We start from the raw sequence: 24,681 nt of genomic DNA on the forward strand, positions 1-24,681 counted from the left end.
CGAGTTAAACATTACACTATCTGTACTGTTCAATGTACACGTACACACAAGTTGAGCAGTCAATAGTTGGAGGACTGTTGGAAAGCCCATTCGCCATGGTGAGGTTGTATAATATTGGATGGAAAAATTCAGTTTTTAAAGGTCCTGAGACCATAAACAGCACAAACAACAAAATGAAATCAGTTTTTAATTGCCCAGGGACCAAAAACTGCATAAAAGTAAAATGACATTGAGTTCTAATCATTGTTAAACTGGTGCAAGACATGTTCAGTATGCTGTCCACTGTTTTCTACCACAAGTAGAAATCAAGAAACAGCATGTTCCACAACATTTTGGAGTGTCTCTGTGGTCATCTTCAGAACGCATTGCACAATGTATGCTTCCACTGCAGCTCCATTCATAATTGGAATGCTGAACCCAACATCTTTCACATAACCCCACAACCAGAAGTCACGCAGATTTAAGATCAGATGATCTTGGCGAGGCTGTAGCAAAGTGACAGACGATGATTCCAGCATTTCTTAAACTCTTCTGCAGCAGCTGCTTCACTAGCTATGTAGTGCGCAATAGAGCACCATCTTGCACAAAAATTAACCTAACAACACATTCTTCCTGTTGAAGGGTTGGAATGACAGGGTGCAAAAGGCTCTCATAGTGTTGATCAGTGACAGTACAGGTAACAAGACTAATCTCCTCAAAACAAAAAACAACAAAAAAAGGATATGGCCTTATGATAAACAATGCCGTCAGCTCATACCCCATAATCATCTTCGCAAAATGAAGTAATACAGGTTGACGTGTGTGTGGATTTCCCGTTGTTCATATTCTGCAATTCTGTGTATTGATATGTCCTTAGCAAAGGAAATGGGCTCTGTCTGTCAACAGAATGCTCCATGGCTACTTATTGTCCACTGTCAAGTGAGCAATACATTCCACAGTCAATGTTTGTCTTGCTGGCAGGTCACCAGGAAGCAACTCCTGAATATGGATGATTTTGTATGGATAGTAACCCAGGATGTTTCATACGATTTTATGCACCATGCTCGCAGGTATGGCCAATGTTTGGGCAATTCTGCAGGCGCTATATGTATACACATAACTGCTCAACCACTCTGCAATGCTGTGACCGCATCTTCAACTGATGTTGGATCAACTGATTTCCTTCCTCTACCACATTGCACTTCCAAACCTGTGGTTTCAAAATATTTAATCATTTTTTCCAGAACCTTAGCAGACACTGGACCAATGCCTTTTTTTATACCTGGAGCTTCTGGAGGGCTGTTGGCAGACAGCCATCATTCTTGTAAAAGAGTTCCTTCATGGAGACAGTCGTGATGGATATCTTGGACGCAGATTGAGGAACAGCCATGTCTATTGGTGTGCACATTCTGATGATTACAGTGCCATAATATGCTATTCAAATTGGACATCATTCTGAGGAGTGGCTCTCTTTCTACAGTGTTTTGAAACTGGAATTTTAACTGTGGACACCATTTAGATGTGTAGCCACAATACAGTACTTTGTACTTCAAAATTCTCTATACTGAAGGATCAGAGCATCTTATTGTACTGAGAACCAACTAACCACTTCCACTTGATATATTATGAAGACGCAATTTTCAGACACTTCTCTATTCATGCAACTAATATTCATTGTATTATGTGGTGTTACTCCTAAGTCTCCAACACAAATACAGTAATATCTGTAATAATATAATCTCTTCTTCAGTTGCTGAAACACCTCATATTTGTCCATTCATTATTAAGCAGTGCTGAGTCAATCTTTTTTGTTTTATTTTACTGGGCCATCTATAAATGAAGGAAACTGAACTTAAATAAATTGCTATTTCATAAATCTGTGTTGATATTTAACATAATTTCTACATCTATGATCTCATAATATAAAACTCAAATTATGGTTCAAGTTTCTACAGTGAAACAGTGTAACTGCGAGATGTGATCAACTTAGCTAGTTTTTTTTTTTTGTTGGTGAGGGTATAAAAATTTATTTAGGCCAACCAAATATTTACATCTGATAATTAATGTTTACATAGAAATTATGAGCAGAATACTCAGTGAACATTATTATAATATGGATATAAGTTTCAAAACATGTCAGAAAGAACACCTATATTCACAGGAGAACACTATCTTGTTTCACTGGACATCTACTAATAAACAGAACTGTAAATAATTTGTATTCAGTCCATTTTGTAAATTACCCTGTAGCTTTTGAGTGGATAACAGGAATCACAAATTATTAATGGTCTTAAAAATTATAAGTAACAGTTCATGTTGTCACTGGGGACAGAATTTAAGCTCAACATTTATCTGTATAAATTTCATGCTAAAATTCTCAAAATTTCATTAGGCATAGTAATTGAAACATATATAAATTATTGTTTACATAATTGGTATTAATTCATGGTAGATAAAATGTAATACTGCAAGTGCCATGGAACAGGACAGATATTTGTTCCACACAGAGTCATCCTCTGTCCACATTGAGCCTCAGACACTGGTTGGATATCAGAATGAGAAGAGGCTGTCCCATGGTGGCTGCTGACAGTATAGTCAGCTTGGTCGACACTAGGGATGCGCCATCTGGAACAGATTGGAGGGAACGGATTGTGACATACAGATCATTCATACTACACAAAGTTTAATGTGTTATAAAGACAAATGGAGTATTGTGAAAGTTTATTGCCTTATTTTTCATAACTAATGCCTATTGTTGCATCTGTGGACTTTCAAAATGTCATTTGACCTGATATCACCATAGTAAGTGCTACTCATTTTTTTTTCCAAGTCCTCAGACTGAAAACTAGCTTTCAGAGGTTCTCCATTATTTTTGTAGTATATACTGCCACTTTCTGCTCCACTGCATTCTTCCTATAATACACTCCTGAAAATTGAAATAAGAACACCGTGAATTCATTGTCCCAGGAAGGGGAAACTTTACTGACACATTCCTGGGGTCAGATACATCACATGATCACACTGACAGAACCACAGGCACATAGACACAGGCAACAGAGCATGCACAATGTCGGCACTAGTACAGTGTATATCCACCTTTCGCAGCAATGCAGGCTGCTATTCTCCCATGGAGACGATCGTAGAGATGCTGGATGTAGTCCTGTGGAACGGCTTGCCATGCCATTTCCACCTGGCGCCTCAGTTGGACCAGCGTTCGTGCTGGACGTGCAGACCGCGTGAGACGACGCTTCATCCAGTCCCAAACATGCTCAATGGGGGACAGATCCGGAGATCTTGCTGGCCAGGGTAGTTGACTTACACCTTCTAGAGCACGTTGGGTGGCACGGGATACATGCGGACGTGCATTGTCCTGTTGGAACAGCAAATTCCCTTGCCGGTCTAGGAATGGTAGAACGATGGGTTCGATGACGGTTTGGATGTACCGTGCACTATTCAGTGTCCCCTCGACAATCACCAGTGGTGTACGGCCAGTGTAGGAGATCGCTCCCCACACCATGATGCCGGGTGTTGGCCCTGTGTGCCTCGGTCGTATGCAGTCCTGATTGTGGCGCTCACCTGCACGGCGCCAAACACGCATACGACCATCATTGGCACCAAGGCAGAAGCGACTCTCATCGCTAAAGACGACACGTCTTCATTCGTCCCTCCATTCACGCCTGTCGCGACACCACTGGAGGCGGGCTGCACGATGTTGGGGCGTGAGCGGAAGACGGCCTAACGGTGTGCGGGACTGTAGCCCAGCTTCATGGAGACGGTTGCGAATGGTCCTCGCCGATACCCCAGGAGCAACAGTGTCCCTAATTTGCTGGGAAGTGGTGGTGCGGTCCCCTACGGCACTGCGTAGGATCCTACGGTCTTGGCGTGCATCCGTGCGTCGCTGCAGTCCGGTCCCAGGTCGACGGGCACGTGCACCTTCCGCCGACCACTGGTGACAACATCGATGTACTGTGGAGACCTCACGCCCCACGTGTTGAGCAATTCGGCGGTACGTCCACCCGGCCTCCCGCATGCCCACTATACGCCCTCGCTCAAAGTCCGTCAACTGCACATACGGTTCACGTCCACGCTGTCGCGGCATGCTACCAGTGTTAAAGACTGCGATGGAGCTCCGTATGCCACGGCAAACTGGCTGACACTGACGGCGGCGGTGCACAAATGCTGCGCAGCTAGCGCCATTCGACGGCCAACACCGCGGTTCCTGGTGTGTCCGCTGTGCCGTGCGTGTGATCATTGCTTGTACAGCCCTCTTGCAGTGTCCGGAGCAAGTATGGTGGGTCTGACACACCGGTGTCAATGTGTTCTTTTTTCCATTTCCAGGAGTGTATATATCAGAATATTTGGACTTCAGGATATAAATTACATTTCAAACTAATGATCATATTATAAAGGTTTTTAACTTTTTCAGAATACACAAGTCTGACAATGTCCTCTGAAAATAAAATGTGACATAAGTGTTTCGTGTGAAGTAGGAGATAAAACAACAGGTGGATAGTGTAAAAGGAAGGAGAAAGTCTCTGGTTTATTTCAGAGTAGCTTCTTTTCTCCTGATATACTTAATATCTTAATTTATTGCACATTAAAAAAAGTCAATGTGTGATAACCACTCACAGACAGCCGGTGGCAGCCCTAGGAGTGCGGAGTATATAAAGCATGTCATGGGGACACGGACAACAATACAGTCTTTGTTGTAATGTGGAAATGGAGCAATTTATCTGATAACCATAATGGCATGATCATTGGCTTTCATACCAGTGGTGGAAGCATTTCTGAAATAGCTAAGTTTGTAAACTGTCCACATCCGTCACGGTAAAAGTATACCAAGGATGGAAAATTGGTGCTATCCAAAAACAGCACTGAGGCAACCATGGTGCACCAAGGGCTATTGCTGTCAGGCGTGACAAACAGCTGCAGAGATGCATACAGGCCAACAGACATGCCACCGTGGAGCAACTGACCGCCCAGATGAAATGAGGGGCTACCAACAGCATCTCGGTGTGGGATCCTTACCAGATAGGACTGGCGGAGTACATCAAAAAAGTTCAAGGAAGGGCAGCACTTTTTGTATTATCGAGAAGTAGGGGAGAGAGTGTCACTTACATGAAACAGGATTTGGGCTGGACATCATAAAAGGAAAGGCGTTTTTCGTTGCAACGGAATCTTCTCACGTAATTCCAATGACCAACTTTCTCCTCCGAATGCGAAAACATTTTGTTGACACTAACCTACATAGGGAGAAACGATCACCAAGATAAAATAATGGAAATCAAAGCTCATACGGAAAGATACAGGTGTTCATTCTTTCCGTGCGCTATATGAGATTGGAATATTAGAGAATTGTGAAGGTGGTTCGATGAACCCTCTGCCAGGCACTTAAATGTGATTTGCAGATTTCAAATCATTGACCATGAAATTCAGTTCTTACTTCTTCACAGTGATTGAAAATCCTGCACACAGTCATAAAGAACCAAATACAGATGCATTTGATTTACTTATGTAGACACTATATGCAGCCTTAGACAAGTGTTATGGAGATTGTAGAATTCAGCAAGTCATGGAAAAGAAGCAGTTCTCCTGCAGTCTTAGCAGACTGCTAAAATCTTGTGCTGATTTGATAGTATTACCTTTAAGCTATCTTTGTAATCAGTCGGTGACTATGGGCATATTTCCTAACTGATTTAAATACAGCATGCTGTACAAACACCCATCAACAAAACTCAAGACAAACAAACTACTACTAATTAAAGACATATATCACTTCTTACCGTTTCAAAAGTGTTTGTGAATCTGGGCTGTGATAGAACATTAACTCATTCAACTGAGCGGAAATTAGTAACTGCCTCTCAGTTTGGCTTTCGTAATGGATTCTCCATACAGAAAGCTATGCAAGATCTCACAAATTAAGTGTTAGCAGAGTTAAATAAGAAAAAGTATCCTGTTGATATATCTGTAATTTGATAGTGTTGATCATAAAAATTTGCTTGAAAACTTAAGTGTTAAGTCATTAATCGCATCCCTCTTCCAGGGATTAAATCTTACTTCCGTAACAGAAAGCAGTGTGTCTCATTAATAGACTGTATCTTTGGCATGAAAATAACCTCATAATGTGGTAACAAAACACGTAGCATGCCACAAGGATCAGTACCGGTGTTGAGCCGATTCTTCTTTCTAACCTTCATGACTTCAGAGGGCACGTCAAAAACTAATGTCCCATGATGACACAAACTTACAAGAGGAGGCCACGATGTTTGAATTGCAGATTTACTTTAAACTTTGTATACTTTTCATAGTCCAGCAAGAGAACATAATGTGCAAATAGTAAGGCATTTACATAATTTTGAGAAAACTGGAAGAGTAGTTTGATGTATCAGTGATGTACTGGTGCATTGCTACCCTCAGCATGAAATGGCGGGAGTCACGTGTTTAGCATTCAAGCTCTGTAATTGGTAGATCCCTGGATTGGCTCCCGCTATTTTCTTTAACGCCTGTCACTTTTTTCATACATATTACACTTCAACGATAATATGATGAAAATACACATGTATTTCCTTGAATATTTATTAGGTATCTAATGTTATTGTGTTGTTTGTTAATTTTTCACAACAAATATTACATTTACAATTACTGACAAGTAAATGACCAAACATATATAGTTTTTTTTTTTAAAATGTATGCCTTTCACTTTTTCTAAAATCCCTTACACCTGCAATTGGCTGAGATATTGAAAACTTCTTTCCACCTGGATGCTTTGATCTGCAGATGCAGGTTTCAAGGACAAGGGACAGGCTTTGGAAACCCATGTCAAACATTGATAAATTAAGGTGTAAAAAACTTTATTCAATAATACAAGGAGTTGCAACATGCTAATGTAGGATTAATCATTGAATGTGCTTCCAACACTACAGGTTGCAAGATGGTATTTTTCATACAGATACAGAAAAAGTAAATTGAAACAGCTTCTACTACATCAAATGAATGCAATTTTCCTGCATGCACAAGAAATCTTCGGGGTTTCTAAGAAAAAATGAAGCTAATTGACATTTAAAAAAAAAATTCTCTTTCTTTCAAGAATGTGGATGCAAATCATGTGTAACATAACATTTTTTATAAATATCAGTGTCAAAAATTGGCAATGAATGATTGTATGTTAATAGTATCTCCACAAGAAGCAATTTCTCATTTGTTGTCAGTCAAATATGAATAAGTCCGAAGGTGCATGATAAACATTTTATCATTCCTGCAGAAATAAAAGTCACATAATATTTACTGTGATAATAAAAATGAGTAAACAGCCAAATAATATGAAAATTCAATAAATGTTGATGCAAATATATGTGTCTTTTCATCACGTTGCCTTTCAAATGTAATATTTATACAAGGTGTACAACTTTGCTTCCGCCATTTTTTCCCCAACATTTGAGACTTTAGTGAAACAAATTGCAACACATGTATCATTCAAAGTATTTTCCATCACTGGCCACTCACTACTTTCCTCCATCTTTTGGGCAGTGTATGAATCCCACATCGAAAAAATTGTTCATCTTTTGAAGCAATCCACGAATCAATCCAATTTGTGACTTCTTCATGAGGTCGGAAGTGTTGGTCAGCCAGGTCATGCACCTTTGATTTAAACAGGTGATAGTCAGAGGGATCAATGTCTGGAGAATACAGCAGGTGGAGTAGGACTTCCCATTTTAACGTTTCCAAGTATGTTTTGACCTCTTTTGCAGCGTGGGGTCGAGTGTTGTCGTGCTGCAAAATCACTTCATTGTGCCTCTCACTTTATTGCGGCCGCTTGACTTTTAATGCTCTGCTCAAACACATTAACTGCATTCAATAACAAGCACCTGTGATGGTTTCACTTGGTTTTAACACCTCATAGTACACGAGGCCGAGCTGGTCCCACCAAATGCAGAGCGTAATCTTGGAGCCGTGAATATTTGGTTTGGCCGTGGACGTGGAAGCATGGCCGGGATATCTCCATGATTTTTTGCATTTAAGTTTATAGTAATGAACCCATTTTTCATCACTGGTTACAATGCAATGCAGAAATGCCTTCCATTTTTGCCTCTGAAGCAACTGTTCACAACCACGCAAATGCTGTTCAATGCCTCTTGGTTTCAGCTCACACGGGACCCAAGTTCCTTCTTTCTGAATCATGCTCATAGCCTTGAGACATTTTGAGATGGCTTGCTGTGTCACTCCCACTAATTGTGCCAATTCTGCTTGAGTTTGACATGAGTCTTCACTCAGCAATATCTCCAATTCTGGATCTTTGAAAACATTCTATCTTCCATCACTATGCCAGCCTACAACATTAAAATCACCATTCTTGAAGCATTGAAACCACTCACGACATGTTCTTTCACTAATAGTGTCCTTACCATACGTACTTGAGAGCATTTAATGAGACTCAGCCACTGTTTCCTTCATACTGAAACAAAACAGTAACAACTGCCGCAAATGATGAGCATTAGGCTCATAAACTGACATTTTCTATCAAGAACAACTTTATGATGCAGACACAAATTGACTAATGTTTGAACGAGGTTATGTTGACTGAGCTCCAAGCTAACTGCCTGATGTCTGCGATCTGTTTCTTTCAACCGCTACTTACCATTGTTGCCACCAATCAGCAGATGGTGGAAGCAAAGTTGTACACCTTGTAAGATAATATGACTAGTGTTCAGAAAAATATAAATAAAAATTGCATGAAAGGGACTCAATCCAGGGATCCACCAATTACAGAGCTCGAATGCGTATCATACACTCCTGGAAATGGAAAAAAGAACACATTGACACCGGTGTGTCAGACCCACCATACTTGCTCCGGACACTGCGAGAGGGCTGTACAAGCAATGATCACATGCACGGCACAGTGGACACACCAGGAACCGCGGTGTTGGCCGTCGAATGGCGCTAGCTGCGCAGCATTTGTGCACCGCCGCCGTCAGTGTCAGCCAGTTTGCCGTGGCATACGGAGCTCCATCGCAGTCTTTAACACTTGTAGCATGCCGCAACAGCGTGGACGTGAACCATATGTGCAGTTGACGGACTTTGAGCGAGGGCGTATAGTGGGCATGCGGGAGGCCGGGTGGACGTACCGCCGAATTGCTCAACACGTGGGGCGTGAGGTCTCCACAGTACATCGATGTTGTCGCCAGTGGTCGGCGGAAGGTGCACGTGCCCGTCGACCTGGGACCGGACCGCAGCGACGCACAGATGCACGCCAAGACCGTAGGATCCTACGCAGTGCCGTAGGGGACCGCACCGCCACTTCCCAGCAAATTAGGGACACTGTTGCTCCTGGGGTATCGGCGAGGACCATTCGCAACCGTCTCCATGAAGCTGGGCTACGGTCCCGCACACCATTAGGCTGTCTTCCGCTCACGCCCCAACATTGTGCAGCCCGCCTCCAGTGGTGTCACGACAGGCGTGAATGGAGGGACGAATGGAGACGTGTCGTCTTCAGCGATGAGAGTCGCTTCTGCCTTGGTGCCAATGATGGTCGTATGCGTGTTTGGCGCCGTGCAGGTGAGCGCCACAATCAGGACTGCATACGACCGAGGCACACAGGGCCAACACCCGGCATCATGGTGTGGGGAGCGATCTCCTACACTGGCCGTACACCACTGGTGATTGTCGAGGGGACACTGAATAGTGCACGGTACATCCAAACCGTCATCGAACCCATCGTTCTACCATTCCTAGACCGGCAAGGGAATTTGCTGTTCCAACAGGACAATGCACGTCCGCATGTATCCCGTGCCACCCAACGTGCTCTAGAAGGTGTAAGTCAACTACCCTGGCCAGCAAGATCTCCGGATCTGTCCCCCATTGAGCATGTTTGGGACTGGATGAAGCGTCGTCTCACGCGGTCTGCACGTCCAGCACGAACGCTGGTCCAACTGAGGCGCCAGGTGGAAATGGCATGGCAAGCCGTTCCACAGGACTACATCCAGCATCTCTACGATCGTCTCCATGGGAGAATAGCAGCCTGCATTGCTGCGAAAGGTGGATATACACTGTACTAGTGCCGACATTGTGCATGCTCTGTTGCCTGTGTCTATGTGCCTGTGGTTCTGTCAGTGTGATCATGTGATGTATCTGACCCCAGGAATGTGTCAGTAAAGTTTCCCCTTCCTGGGACAATGAATTCACGGTGTTCTTATTTCAATTTCCAGGAGTGTATGACTGTTGCCAGCTCATGCTCTGAGTAGCAATGCACCAGTATATCATCGATGTGCAAAACTTCTCTTGTGATTTTCTTAAAATGGCATAAGTAGTACACTTTACTACTTGGACATTACGTTGTCCTAATGGAATACTTAAAGTGTAAGAAATTTTAAGTAAATCCATGGTCTGAATGTCATGGCCTCCCTGTGCCAGATGATTGCTATGACACTGTATGAATACTAGGAGAGTTGTCCCTTAGGTTTATTCCACATTACAGATGAGACTGAAAGAAGGCATAGCACAAACACAGTAGTAGTTGTTTGCTAACTATTGTTTTTAATTTACTTAACAAAATTACAACTCTAGTTACTTTGGTGCATAACTGTTCAATGTGGCTGTTCTAAGTCAGCTGACTGTGTCTTCCCTTTATATTACAACATGTTTTACTTGCAGATCAGCTATCCATTCCCAAGAAACAAGAAACAGAAATAACATAGATGTATCATTTACAGGACTGTGCACGACCCAAAGTAGTTTTAAATACACAGAAGTGAAGCTATATAACAAGTTATCATCATCAGTGAGATATTTACCAAGTGATGTTTTCAAGGAGCACCTCCATAAATTGTTAGCTGATAAGTGTGGTTATATTGTTAAGGAATTTGAATGTACATAGGAAATATACTCGTCCCTACATATTCTTACTGTTCAGACCCATCACCTAGTGTAAAAATTAAGATGAGAATGAAATAAAAATTCATTATTGTATATCCCTCAAGCTATTAAAGTGTGTGCATAATTTTCAGGTTTGCATTAACACAGAGTATGTGTAATCTTACTTAACAGTTTCAAGTGCACTAGGCCTACATCAATTTGCAAACTATAAAGCAAATTTCTAGAAGTAAGATGGTGAACTGTTAAATGTTATGTAGATCTTAAATTGTAATATTGTCTGTTTCATTATATGTTGCCTGATGAAAAATGCCCAGAAATAAAATGAAGTGGTTTATAGCTAACAGTTTCAATCATCATCATCTCACAAAGACTCATAGTATCCAATTTAAAACAAGCAATAATGCCCTTTTAGCATCATAAGTCAACATTAATAGTTGTGCACTGAATAAAACACAGTGCTCAAAATTCTGTGGACGTCCAATGAGCTAAAACTTAAGAAGCTCAGCTGAGCATGTTATACTCTTAGAAGCGTCTCACATTAAGCTGATCCAAAGACTAAGAGCATTGGCTTATGTTAAATATTTCATTCCAGTTTTCTTGATGAAGGTATCTTCTGGGGCAGTGCTCTTTAGCAAATTAAAGTGTTTATTTAGCAGAAGCAAGCAGTAAGAATATCATGTAAACTAGATGCCTGTACATCTTGCAGAAACCTTTCTAAGGATGTTGAGATTCCTAGTGTAACTTCCTAATAATTTTACTCCTCAATGGTTTTTTTTTCCTGATAGTTAAAATCAATCTCAGCTGACCTGGATTTATGCAGCCACAGTGTAAAACACAAAATAATTTTCAAGCAATCTTTGCCTCCTTGTCTAGAGCAATAAAATGACATCTGTTTCAGTGGTAATAATGAGTCTTTCAATCCACAACTGGTTTCAGAATGTTAAAACCCTATCTTCAGATTAATAAAAAACTGTACATATAGGAGAGGAGGAGGGAAGTCTAATACAGGGTGAGTCACCTAACGTTGCCGCTGGATATATTTCGTAAACCACATCAAATACTGACTAACCGATTCCACAGACCGAACGTGAGGAGAGGGGGTAGTGTAACTGTTTAATACAAACCATAAAAAATGCACAGGAGTATGTTTTTTAACACAAACCTACGTTTTTTTAAATGGAACCCCATTAGTTTTGTTAGCACATCTGAACATATAAACAAATATGTAATCAGTGCCGTTTGTTGCATTGTAAAATGTTAATTACATCCGGAGATATTGTAACCTACAGTTGACGCTTGAGTACCACTCCTCCACTGTTTGATCGTGTGTATCGGAGAGCACTGCAACATACATCGCGTTTCTACAGAATGATCTGCCAACGTTGCTCAGAAATGTCCCACTGGAAATGCGTTGATGTATGTGGTATCAGCATGATGGTGCACCTGCACATTCCGCAATTAACACTAGGCTGACCCTTGACAGGATGTTCGACGGGCGTTTCATAGGATGTGGAGGACGCATAAATATGGCCAGCCTGTTCTCCTGATCTTACACCTCTGGACTTCTTTCTGTTGGGTACGTTAAAGGAGAATGTGTACCGTGATGTTCCTACAACCCCAGAGGATATGAAACAACGTATTGTGGCAGCCTGCGGCGACATTACAACAGATGTACTGCAGTGTGTACGACATTCATTACACCAGAGATTGCAATTGTGTGCTGCAAATGATGGTCACCACATTGAACATCTATTGGCCTGACATGTCGGGACACACACTATTCCACTCCGTCATTGAAAACGGAAACCACGTGTGTACGTGTACCTCACCCCTCATGTGCGTCAGTGAAAAAGACCAATAAAAAGGTGTTAGCATGTGGACATAATGTGCTGTTCCAGTCTCTTCTGTACCTAAGGTTCATCACCATTCCCTTTGGATCCCTACGTAATTCGGTGCTCTCCGATACACTCGATCGAACAGCGGAGGAGTGGTACTCAAGCGTCAACTTTAGGTTACAATATCTCCGGATGTAATTAACATTTTACAATGCAACAAATGGCGCTGATTACGTATTTGTTTATACGTTCAGATGTGCTAACAAAACTAATGGGGTTCCATTTAAAAAAACGTAGGTTTGTGTTAAAAAACATACTTCCGTTCATTTTTTTATGGTTTGTATTAACCAATTACACTAGCCCCTCTCCTCACGTTCGGTGTGTGGATCGGTTCGTCAGTATTTGATGTGGTTTACGAAATATATCCAGTGGCAACATTAGGTGACTCACCCTGTATAACATATCCAGAAAAAAAGAACATACTAAGAAAATAAGTGACTCATTTATTGCACTTGGTCATTCATAACACATGGTTGGGCAATACAAACACTCCAAGTCATTATATCCTGGGCAGAAGTAGGAGAGGAGAGGAGAGGACCAAATAACCAAATGGACCTAAAGCATAATGTCCAGAAGGATTGGACAAAAAGATAAGAACTAAACCCAAATTCTGTACTCACACTGTCGAGCAGCTGCACGCTATGCACAAGAAAGTCTAGAGTGGAGGGGCTCATTGAAGGTCTAGAAGTGTGAAGCGGTACAGACACAAGAAGTGAGTGAGAGGAAGTAAACTGACAATGATATTAGCAAAATTTAGTAAATTGGGACTGACTGGTTTGAGCACATTTAACACTCCAGTCAGAAGGATAATAAACCATAAACAAGCTGGTATAATCCATCAAGATAGATAACAACACAATAAAGATATGGAATGACATAATGATACATATACAAAATGAATGAACAGGAAATAAAAGCCATGATAAACAGCAGAGTAACATCAAACACAGCTAGTAAACAGTCATAATATATATAGGATATATTATGACCTCAAGTGACATAAAATAAAATATATAAAAACCATGATAAAAAATCGAAAATATTAGTGTAGTAATTTGAGCAGTGAAAAACAAACAACATGCTCAGCTGGGCACTTAGCATTATACAAAAATTAATATATGGATAGAAGGTTAACAGGTTAAGATAATAAATGAGTGGGACGTTGGAAAAATGCACTTCAAATTGCAACTTTGTTATTTCTTTTAAATGTACGTTTCAATGTGGTTTGCTCATTTAGCATATATAGTGGATTCTGTTTCAGATCAAGTAAAATTTAGTTTATTCCAATAAACTGAGCCCTCAAACTTTCGGGTGTAGTTGGAGGTTACTTAAGTTATTATTTATGACTCGGTTAGTGCATTTGTGCACTTTTAGGTGATTAGTTAATGCAGATCTCAAATTATTTAAGTGAGGCCTCAATTTTTTGAATGTGGCTGGGTTATCAGCACCCTTACACACATTAAAAGAAATGAATACGGACAAAATCAGTAAAACATGGTCATACACACAAAGACAGCAGGAAAAGACTAAAGATGCTATACAAGAAACTAAAACATAAATAAAACAAGAAAGGAGCTGAAAGGATGCCACAGGAAATTGTCATTAGCTGTCAACTTACGTAAAATATTTTGACCAATTAGTACAAAGTCTCCAGCTTACTGCATCTTGGACAGGACAAGAAAAATGAGAGGGCTTATGTCCAATATACATAGTCAGTCAACCTATTGTTAATGATAAGGCATGCAACTTATATTGTAAAATACCTTATACAGGGATTAGTTCTGGCAAATGTGGCAAATGGTTTAAAAAAAGCCAGTAAAATTCCTATGTTTTGCAAACCTACCAAGTTGCTCTACAGTTTAGACAGCACAAGACCTACATCCACAGTGATCTGTATGCCACAAGCACCACAATTTGGAGGGTCTTCTTAATGGAGAAAGAGGCCATGCGTCATAGGGGTGTGGCCTACGTGAAGAAGAGTGAGGAGAAACTTGTCCCGTCTACACGGCTGGTAGAAGTACACCACATCTGTGTTGTGGGCTTTACTAAATGGAGATTAATGTCAGTCACTTCCAGACAGTCATTCTCCCACTGACACAAGACTTTTCAGCTCAACAGTGGGGTATTAGCATTAGGGGGATGGCACACTGGAACTCCTGAGGATTGAGAAACGCCTCCTGCCCTATCATTCCCAGCAATGCTGATGAGCACTGGTACCCAGCAGAATGCCACCTCCTTCGCCAGTCATTGTAGTTAGATGAGAGTAGCCTGAATGGTCTGGACTACTCTATCTGCTGTGTACATATGTTTCAACAAGTGAAGGGCACTTAGAGAATCGGAACAGGCAAGAAATTTAGGACTGGAAGAACGTCTCATCTACAAGATCACATACAATTCTGCATCAAAGACAGTAAATGCTTGAGGCAGTCAGATGTCAAGGATATGATCTGGGAAAACAAAACTGCAACCAACAGAATCCCCCTGTTTTGACCCATCCTTAAAAGTTTTGGTGCTCAGATAAAATGTCAGAAACTATCGCATTAATAACGGAAGCAGGAGTGCGGTCTCTCTTGTACTGCTCTAAATATAAAATCACTCTGGGCGTCTCCAGTATCCAGGGTGACAGGGTGTTAAAACCCCGGATTTAGGGCCATACTGGCTGCATACCAAGGGACTCCAGCACACATTGCACGTGGATCCCAAACGGCACCACAGCTCATGGGCAGTTGGAATAAAGACATTCCCGAGGCAGATGGACAACAGTAGGGTGTGCAGGTGAAATGAGAGCTGCAAGAAACTTACACGCCTGATGCGCCAGGAGGAACTGCCACTGCCAGCACAGAGGCTGAGTATGGGACTTGTCCTACAGGCACATGTGGCCAGCTGGATCCCCTCATAGTGGACAGTGTCAATGATCTTCAAATAGAAAAGTCTCACCGATCCATATACTGTGCATCCATAGTCCAGCTGTGAATGCACGAAAGTCCTATAAAACTGGACCTGCCCACTCCCCAAGACCTGTGGCTAAGGCACTTTAAGATATTCAGTGTCCTCAGGGTTCTGGCTGTCAGGTCTCTTAGGTATGATAACCATAACAATTTGGAGTCAAAAGTGAGGCCCAGAAACTGCACTGAATCTCTAAAATTTAGGATGATGTCTCTAATATGCAAGGCAGGTAAATTAAAAATACTGTGGGAAGGAGCACTGTCCTCGACACCTTATTGTAGATGTGATACTGTTGATGGCTATGGCAAAGAGGATAACACTTAAAACACTGCCCCGAGGGATACCATTCTGCTGCTCAAAACGATCTGACAGTGAGTCACCAGCTCCAGTTCTAAAATAGTGCTGAGACAGGAAAGAACAGACAAAGATGGGAAGGTGGGAATGAAAGCCCCAGTGATGCAGTTGAGCGAGATTACAGTGACACCAGGTAGTATTGCACCCTTTACTGATAATGAATTAATATTCCAATGCAGTGATGTCTGTGTAAGACTGCCTGATGAATAGCTACCTATAGCAGGGTAAGGTTGTCGACAGCAGACTGAAATCTTCGAAATCCACACAGAGAGCAGCTAGGGAGTTGCCTGCTCTCTAACATCCAGACCGAACAACTGTTAACCATTCATTCTAGGGCCTTTCCTACACAGCTCATTAAGGCAATACTCAGATAACTACTGGAACATGTGCGATCCTTTCCTGGTTTGAGGAGAGGTATCGAAATTGCCTCTCTCCAGGAGTTGGGGAAGTTACCCATCTGCCATATACACTGAAGCACCAAAGAAACTGATATAGGCATGTATATTCAAATACAGAGATATGTAAAGAGGCAGAATACAAAGCTGCTGTCAGCAACACCTATATAAGACAAAAACTGTCAGGCACAGTTGTTAGATTGATTACTGCCACTGCAATGGCAGGTTATTAAGATTTAAGTGAGATTCAACCTGGTGTTATAGTCGGCACATGAGTGATGGGACACAGCATCTCCAAGGTAGTAGTGAAGTGGGATTTTCCTGTATGACCATTTCACGAATTTACCGTGAATATCAGGAATCCAATAAAACATCAAATCTCCGACATCACTGTGACCGGAAAAAGATCCTGCAAGAACAGGACCAACGATGACTGAAGAGAATTGTTCAACATGACAGAAGTGCAACCCTTCCATAAACTGCTGCAGATTTGAATGCTGGGCCATCAACAAGTGTCAGTGTGTGAACCATTCAACAAAACATCATCGATATGGGCATTTGGAGCCAATGGCCCACTTGATGATTGCACTACACAAAGTTTTATGCCTCACCTGGGCCTGCCAACATAGACACTGGACTGTTGATGACTGGAAACATGTTGCCTGGTCGTGCAAATCTCATTTCAAATTGTATCGAGCAGATGGACTTTTAAGGATGTGGAGACAACTTCATGAATCCATGTGCCCTGCATGTCAGCAGGGGACTGTTCAAGCTGGTGGAGGCTCTATAATAGTGTGGAGAATGTGCAGTTGGAGTGATGTGGAATCCCTGATACATCTAGATACGACTCACACAGATGACATGTACGTAAACCCTGTCTGATCACCTGCATCCATTATATCCATTGCGCATTCTGACAGACTTGGGCAATTCCAACAGAACAATGCAACACACCACATGTTCAGAATGGCTACAGAGTGGCTCCAGGAACCCTCTTTTGAGTTTAAACACTTCCATTGGCCAACAAACTCTCCTGACATCAACATTATTGAGCATATCTGGGATGCTTTGCAATGCGCTGTTTAGAAGAGATCTCTACCCCCTCATATTCTTATGTATTTATGGACAGCTCTACAGGATTCATGGCAGCGGTTCCCTCCAGCACTACTTCAGACATTAGTCAAGTCCATGCCATGTTGTGCTGTGGTACCTCTGCATGCTCAAGGGTGCCCTGCACGATATTAGGCAGGTGTACCAGTTCCTTTGGATCTTCAGTGTAAGATTAAAACATTCAAGGAGGATATCTTCTGACGCTCTTGCAAATGTCAAAGCATCCAGTACCAGATCTGGTCATTACCGGTGTAGTATCATAATTCTCACACTGGGCCGATTCCATCTCCCACATGGAAAAAGGTTAGATGTAATTTCGGAATCGTTGGCGCTGAAGTCCAGTTTTCTCCTCTTTGTAGTCACATGATAGTGACAAAACACCAGATCCTGGCTGGCATTTGCAATAGTTTGCGCAAAATTCTGTGCCAGCATCTAAGGGATGTCTCTGGGTGCTGTTTGGTGCATGCTGCATGCCTGTTCTGAATTGCTGAATGGCACTCATCCATCCACCAAGGCACAGGTGACCTGACTTCAGGGTGGATAAGTCAGTGGAATGATGTATCACTTGTGTGATATGGTCCACCCATTCCTGGATGCTGTTGCGATGTTCAAACACAGATGGTGGGCTGAACAGCTTCCAATTAGCCCAGCTGACCATACACATTGGTGGCTTCTCTTCATGTAGCTCTCCATACCGTAGATGAATGTGGAGTGGGAAGTGATCACAGGAAAAAATGGTTCAAATGGCTCTGACCACTATGGGACTTACCATCTGAGGTCATCAGTCCCCCAGAACTACTACTTAAACCTAAATAATCTAAGGACATCACACACATCCATGCCCGAGGCAGGATTTGAATCTGCGACCGTAGAGGTTGCACAGTTCCAGACTGAAGTGCCTAGAACCGCTCGGCCACATCAGGTGGCCTGTGATCACAGGAATGGAGGGCATCAATTACCTCCCACTGAACAGAGTCTGAGAGGGATGGAAAACAGAAAAAGAGGTTGATGTCTGAGAATCACCCAGTAGCAGTACAAAAATGAGTGTGAGTACGTGTTTCAGATGCACAGCTTGTGAGAGGTCATGAGGCTCTCTAAAACCTGATCCCAGTAGCAAGTAGTGGTAGGAACCCACAAAACAATATGGGCATTGAAGTCTCCCAGTATGATTATGGGATGAGAGAGTTGTTCCACATAATCTATGAGAGCCTCAGAGTCAATTGCATCTTGTGAAGAGGGGAGGGAGGGAGAGAGAGAGAGAGAGAGAGAGAGAGAGAGAGAGAGCAAACAAACAGTGATGCTCAAACACCCAGCAATTTCGACAGCAACTGCTTGTAGGTCAGTAGCCGGGGCTAGAGCTGATGATGCATGTTACTGACAAACATAGCAACACACCCCTTGGCTCTGTCTCCAGTTTGGCCATCCTTTCAGTGAAGGGTATAGCCACATAGCAGAGTGGTGTGTTTCTTGTAATCACAGGCACAGAGGGTTCGTCTCCTAGGAGCTTCAGTTTCTCCATATGTGCCCTGAACCCATTAGTGTTCCATTGTAATATGGAAGCCATCTATCATGGGGGGTTGCACTTTCACCCTGTCTCTATGCCAGGGAGGGGAGCACATAATGGGTAGGGACTCAGTCTTAGGGCGAGATGATTGCCCCAATCTGACATGAAGCTCCATTAGTTCTATTGAAGAGTCAAGAGAGATGTCAGATAGTAGGACATCCACAGCGTCAGAATATTTACTTCCAGACTCCATCAGTGGTGGATGTTTGGCCTTTGATTTGTTATCCTGGGTAGACTTTGAAGCCAAAAATGTGGTAGTGGCACTGCTGGGTGATGGAGCAGACTGAACCTTTGGAGGTGCAAGGAGCTCCTCAACATTAGCAACAACAGGCTTACCTGATGTTTTGGGAGTGGGATTTTAAGGAACTGCAGTGGCACATGTGCACTGGCAAACACAGATGCTAGTGCTGACACTACCAATCTCCATTTAGGTAGCAGCATTGGTCTTCAGAACTGGTTGTTTGAGAGCAGACCCAAAGGAGATATCAAACATTGTGTGCTGCATGGCCTTGTAGATCTTTTTGGCCTCTCCATAAAAAATATGCCCAGTTGTTTTGATTTCCTGTATCTTCCCTTCTTCGAGGAAGACACTGAAGTCCCTGCTCCAGACAAGGTGATTGCCAGAACAGTTTACAGACTTTGGAGTAGATGCACAACCAACACCTCCATGGGCAGCCTTACCACATTTTCCCAAGTGGCTGCTTTAAAACAGTGCATCGGGTTGGGAAAATAAGGCCGCATGCTGAAGCAGAGAAAACCAGCCTTAACGTGCTCGGGAAGTTTTGTCCTGCTGAAAGTCAGTATAAATGAGCCTGATTTCATGAGACCACCTTCCACTCAATTCATTATGTCATATACATCAACAATGCCTTCCTGGATCCATTCAGCTTTCAGTTCTTCTCAGGGAATGTCAACCAGATCCCTGCAAGTCACAACACCTTTGCTGTAGTTTAAGGTGTGCAGTTTACTTCCTATTGCATACCTCCTGAGGCACTAAGATTTCTGGATGTTCTTGACTTGTTGAGAATTGCCAATGGGGTCCTATCTCTCAAGCGCTTGACAGATTTCAAGCTTCCAGCAATTCCCTCTAACCCTTTTTGTTTGTAAAAAGGTGAAACTTTCTTGAAACTCCATTCTTTCTGTTTGGTTATAAGAAACACATTCTGACTACCAGCATGCATTCTTTTACTCAATACTAACAGAATATGTGTAAATCCTAAGTCTGGGGGACTGGCTACGTGAGACCTCTTGTTTGATTGGGTGTTGGTACCTAGTGTTGGTACCTACCAGTGGCCTACCATTCCCACTGGAAAGAGGAAAAGAAGATTTCAAAGGATCTATTTCTGTTCTACTAGCAACTAGGGAACTAAAAGTCTACCTAGACAGATACCTGCATGCCTAGGTACACCTTATACAACTGAGGTACAGCAAGTTCCATAGAGGTTGCCCACTAATGACTGTTACCTTAATAGCCAAGCATCTCATCAACTTACAGCATACCCTGAGATTTTTTTTCCCAAAGTCAAGATCTACATTCCCTGTGATTGCTGAGGCATCCCCAGAGCTTTCACAACAGGAGAATGGTGGAATTTACCAGTCCACAGCTCAGGAAGCCTGGGGTCATCAAGCCCATATTCATAAAACGAATGCTGAGCCTCTGAGGGGCTGGCTTTGCAACATATATGTTATATTATATTCCCCCATCCTTCTGTATAGTACTGTTGTTTTCATACACCTGAAGATGCAGCAGATATATTTAACATCCTCTCTAGAGCCACATGGTGTAAGACAGCAGACAATCAGACAGTTGCCAGTGACAGTTGTTTTTCTCAAAATTACAGCCAGCTACTGACAGAATTACAAGTTTCCTCAGAAGTAAGAATCTGAGGGTGAAACTCACAATACAAATGAAATATGAATTAATTTGAAGTTTTTGAGTCATCAGTCTTCTGCCTTGTTTGATGCGGCCCGCAGCAAATTCCTCTCCTCCAATGACCTCTTCATTTCACAGTAGCATTTTCAACCTATATCCTCAATTACTTGCTGTATGTATTTTAATCTCTGTCCTCCCCTGCAGTGTTTACACTCTATAGTTCCCTCTAGTACCATAAAGATTATTTCCTGATGCTATAACACATGTCCTACCATCCGTATGTTCCTTTCTTTGCTGATTGTGGAGAACTTCTTCATTCCTATCTTATCAGTCCACCTAAAATTCAACATTCTTCCGTAGCACCACATCTCAAATGCTTCAGTTCTCTTCTGATCCAGTTCTCTCAGCATAAATAATTCACTACTGTACAATACTGTGGCTCAAATGTACATTCTGAGAAATTTCTTTCTCAAATTAAAACCTATGTTTGACACCAGTAGGCTTCTCTTTGCCAGGAAAGCCGTGTTTACCTGTTCAGGTCTGCTTTTTATGTCCTTCTTGCCTGATCGATCATGGGTTATTCTACTAACAAGATAGCAGAGTTCCTTAACTTCACTTTCTTCATGACCACCAATTCTGATATTAAGTTTCTTGTGATTCTCATTTCTGCTACTTCTCATTACATTTGTCTTTTTCTTGTTTACTCTCAAACCATGTTCAGTACTCATTAGACTGTTCAACAGATACTATAATTCCTCCTCACTATAATTGAGGATATCAATCCCACTAGCCAATCTAAACGTGGACAGCTTTTTTCCCTGATTTTTAATCCCACTCTTGTACATATTGTATTTTACCTGTCCTTGTCAGTAGGTTATTCCTGTTGTTCCCAGAATTTTGAACAACTTGCACCATTTCGGATTGCTGAATGCTTTTCTCCAGATCAACAAATTCTATGAGTGTACCATGATTTTTCTTCAGTTATGCTTCCATTACTGTCAGAACAGCCTCTCTGGTGCCTTTATCTTCCCTAAAACAAAACTGATCATCAACTAACTGCTCCTGAATTTCTTTTCCATTCATCTATCTGTTACTCTTGTCACAAGCTTTGATGCATGAGACATTAAGCTGATCTGTCTGACAGCTTTTGCACCTATCTTCAATCTATTTTCAGAATTATGAGGATGATATTTTTTCAAAAGTGTAATGGTACATCACAAGTCTCATAGATTCTACACTCCAAAGTGAATGGTCATTTGGTTGTCATTTCCCTCAATAATTGTACAAATTATGATGGAATGTTATCTATTTCTTTTACATTATTTGATCTCAAGTCTTCCAGATCTCTTTTAATGTCTGACTTTAATACTTATCCACTATGTCTTTCTTATCAACTCAGTTTCTTCTTCTATCAGTCATCATGCAAGCCTTCCCACTCATAGAGGCCTTCAGTATACTCTTTACACCTATATGCTCTTTCTTCTGCAATTAAAAATGGAATTCCTATTGCACTTTTAATGTTACCACCCTTGCTATTAATTTCATCAAATGTTGTTTTGACTTTTTTATATACTGCATCAGTCCTTCCAACAATCATTAACTATTTGATTTCTTCACTTTTTTTCTCCAGCCATTTTGCCTAGGCTGCCATGCACTTCCCTTTTACTTCATTCCTAATGATTTGTACCGGTGTATACCTGTATTTCCCTGACCTTTTTTGGATTTCCTTCTTTCATCAGTCAACTGAAGTATTGTATCTGTAAACCAAGGTTTCTTCAGTTACCTTCATAGTACCTATGTCTGACTGTTCAGCATCTGTAGTCGTTCTTTGTAGTGGGTCCACTCCTCTTCACCAACCTTCAAACTCATCTGATGATTCAACAGTACTCCAGTGGGCCACTTCCTTCTACACTGAATCTTCCATGTGATTCTCTTAAACATCTGTCCACTCTTCTCCATTACTAAATTGTGATCTGAGTCTAAATCTGCTTATGGATGCACCTTACAATCCAACATCTCATTTCATATAGTCTCCCATAAACCTTCCTCCTGTTCCCTAACCTGATACTGTGTTCCAACCCCCATGATTTTTAGATTTTCATCTCCCTTTACATGCTGAATGACACGTTCAGTATTCTCATATACCTTTCCCTATCTCTTCATCTCCTGCTTCAAACATCAGCATGTATATCTGAACTATCATTGTTACCCCATGAACCACAGACCTTGCTGTTGGTGGGGAGGCTTGCGTGCCTCAGCGATACAGATAGCCATACTGTAGGATGACCCGTGGTCTAGGGGTAGCATCTTTGATTTATAATTAAAACATCTTCGGTCCCGGGTTTGATCCCCGCCACTGCCTAAATTTTGATAAATAATCAGCATTGGCGGCCGAAGACTTCCGGCATAAGAAGTCAGCCTCATTCTGCCAATGGCCTTGTCAAAGAGGGCGGAGGAGCAGATAGAGATTCAGGGCACTCTTGTCCTAGGGTTGGGAAATTGCCCCTAAAGGCGGAAGAATCAGCAATGATCAACGACATGAGGATGCAGAAGGCAATGGAAACCACTGCATTAAAGACACGTAACGTGTATCCACAGGACATGTGGCCTGTATTTGAAGAAGTGTCATGATGACCTCTCCATTGGCAAAAGATTCTGGAATAGTCCCCCATTCGGATCTCCGGGAGGGGACTGCCAAGGGGGAGGTTACCATGAGAAAAAGATTGAATAATCAATGAAAGGATAACGTTCTACGAGTCGGGGCGTGGAATGTCAGAAGCTTGAACGTGGTAGGGAAACTAAAAAATCTGAAAAGGGAAATGCAAAGGCTCAATCTAGATATAGTAGGGGTCAGTGAAGTGGAGTGGAAGGAAAACAAAAATTTCTGGTCAGATGAGTATCTGGTAATATCAACAGCAGCAGAAAATGGTATAACAGGTGTAGGATTTGTTATGAATAGGAAGGTAGGGCAGAGGGTGTGTTACTGTGAACAGTTCAGTGACCGGGTTGTTCTAATCAGAATCAACAGCAGACCAACACCGACAACGATAGTTCAGGTATACATGCTGACGTCGCAAGCTGCAGATGAACAAATAGAGAAAGTGTATGAGGATATTGAAAGGGTAATGCAGTATGTAAAGGGGGGCGAAAATCTAATAGTCATGGGGAACTGGAATGCAGTTGTAGGGGAAGGAGTAGAAGAAAAGGTTACAGGAGAATATGGGCTTGGGACAAGGAATGAAAAAGGAGAAAGACTAATTGAGTTCTGTAACACGTTTCAGCTATTAATAGCGAATACCCTGTTCAAGAATCACAAGAGGAGGAGGTATACTTGGAAAAGGCCGGGAGATATGGGAAGATTTCAATTAGATTACATCATGGTCAGACAGAGATTTTGAAATCAGATACTGGATTGTAAGGCGTACCCAGGAGCAGATATAGACTCAGATCACAATGTAGTAGTGATGAAGAGTAGGCTGAAGTTCAAGACATTAGTCAGGAAGAATCAATACGCAAAGAAGTGGGATACGGAAGTACTAAGGAATGACGAGATACGTTTGAAGTTCTTGAATGCTATAGATACAGCAATAAGGAATAATGCAGTAGGCAGTACAGTTGAAGAGGAATGGACGTCTCTAAAAAGGGCCATCACAGAAGTTGGGAAGGAAAACATAGGTACAAAGAAGGTAGCTGCGA

At 42.0% G+C, this 24,681-nt stretch overlaps 1 protein-coding gene across 1 annotated transcript in view; it reads right to left on the bottom strand.

Moving 5' to 3' along the window:
• Positions 1-1,986: 1,986 nt before the first annotated feature.
• The window catches only part of LOC126106483 (multiple coagulation factor deficiency protein 2 homolog), a 272,324-nt gene continuing 249,629 nt past the window's right edge, over positions 1,987-24,681 (bottom strand). Inside the window, exon 6 of the mRNA XM_049912784.1 lies at positions 1,987-2,604. The gene's annotated coding sequence lies outside the window, so the exon portion shown is untranslated. The remainder of the gene's footprint in view (positions 2,605-24,681) is intronic.

This window comes from Schistocerca cancellata, chromosome 10 (genome assembly GCF_023864275.1).
Source record: "Schistocerca cancellata isolate TAMUIC-IGC-003103 chromosome 10, iqSchCanc2.1, whole genome shotgun sequence".
NCBI lineage: Eukaryota > Metazoa > Arthropoda > Insecta > Orthoptera > Acrididae > Schistocerca > Schistocerca cancellata.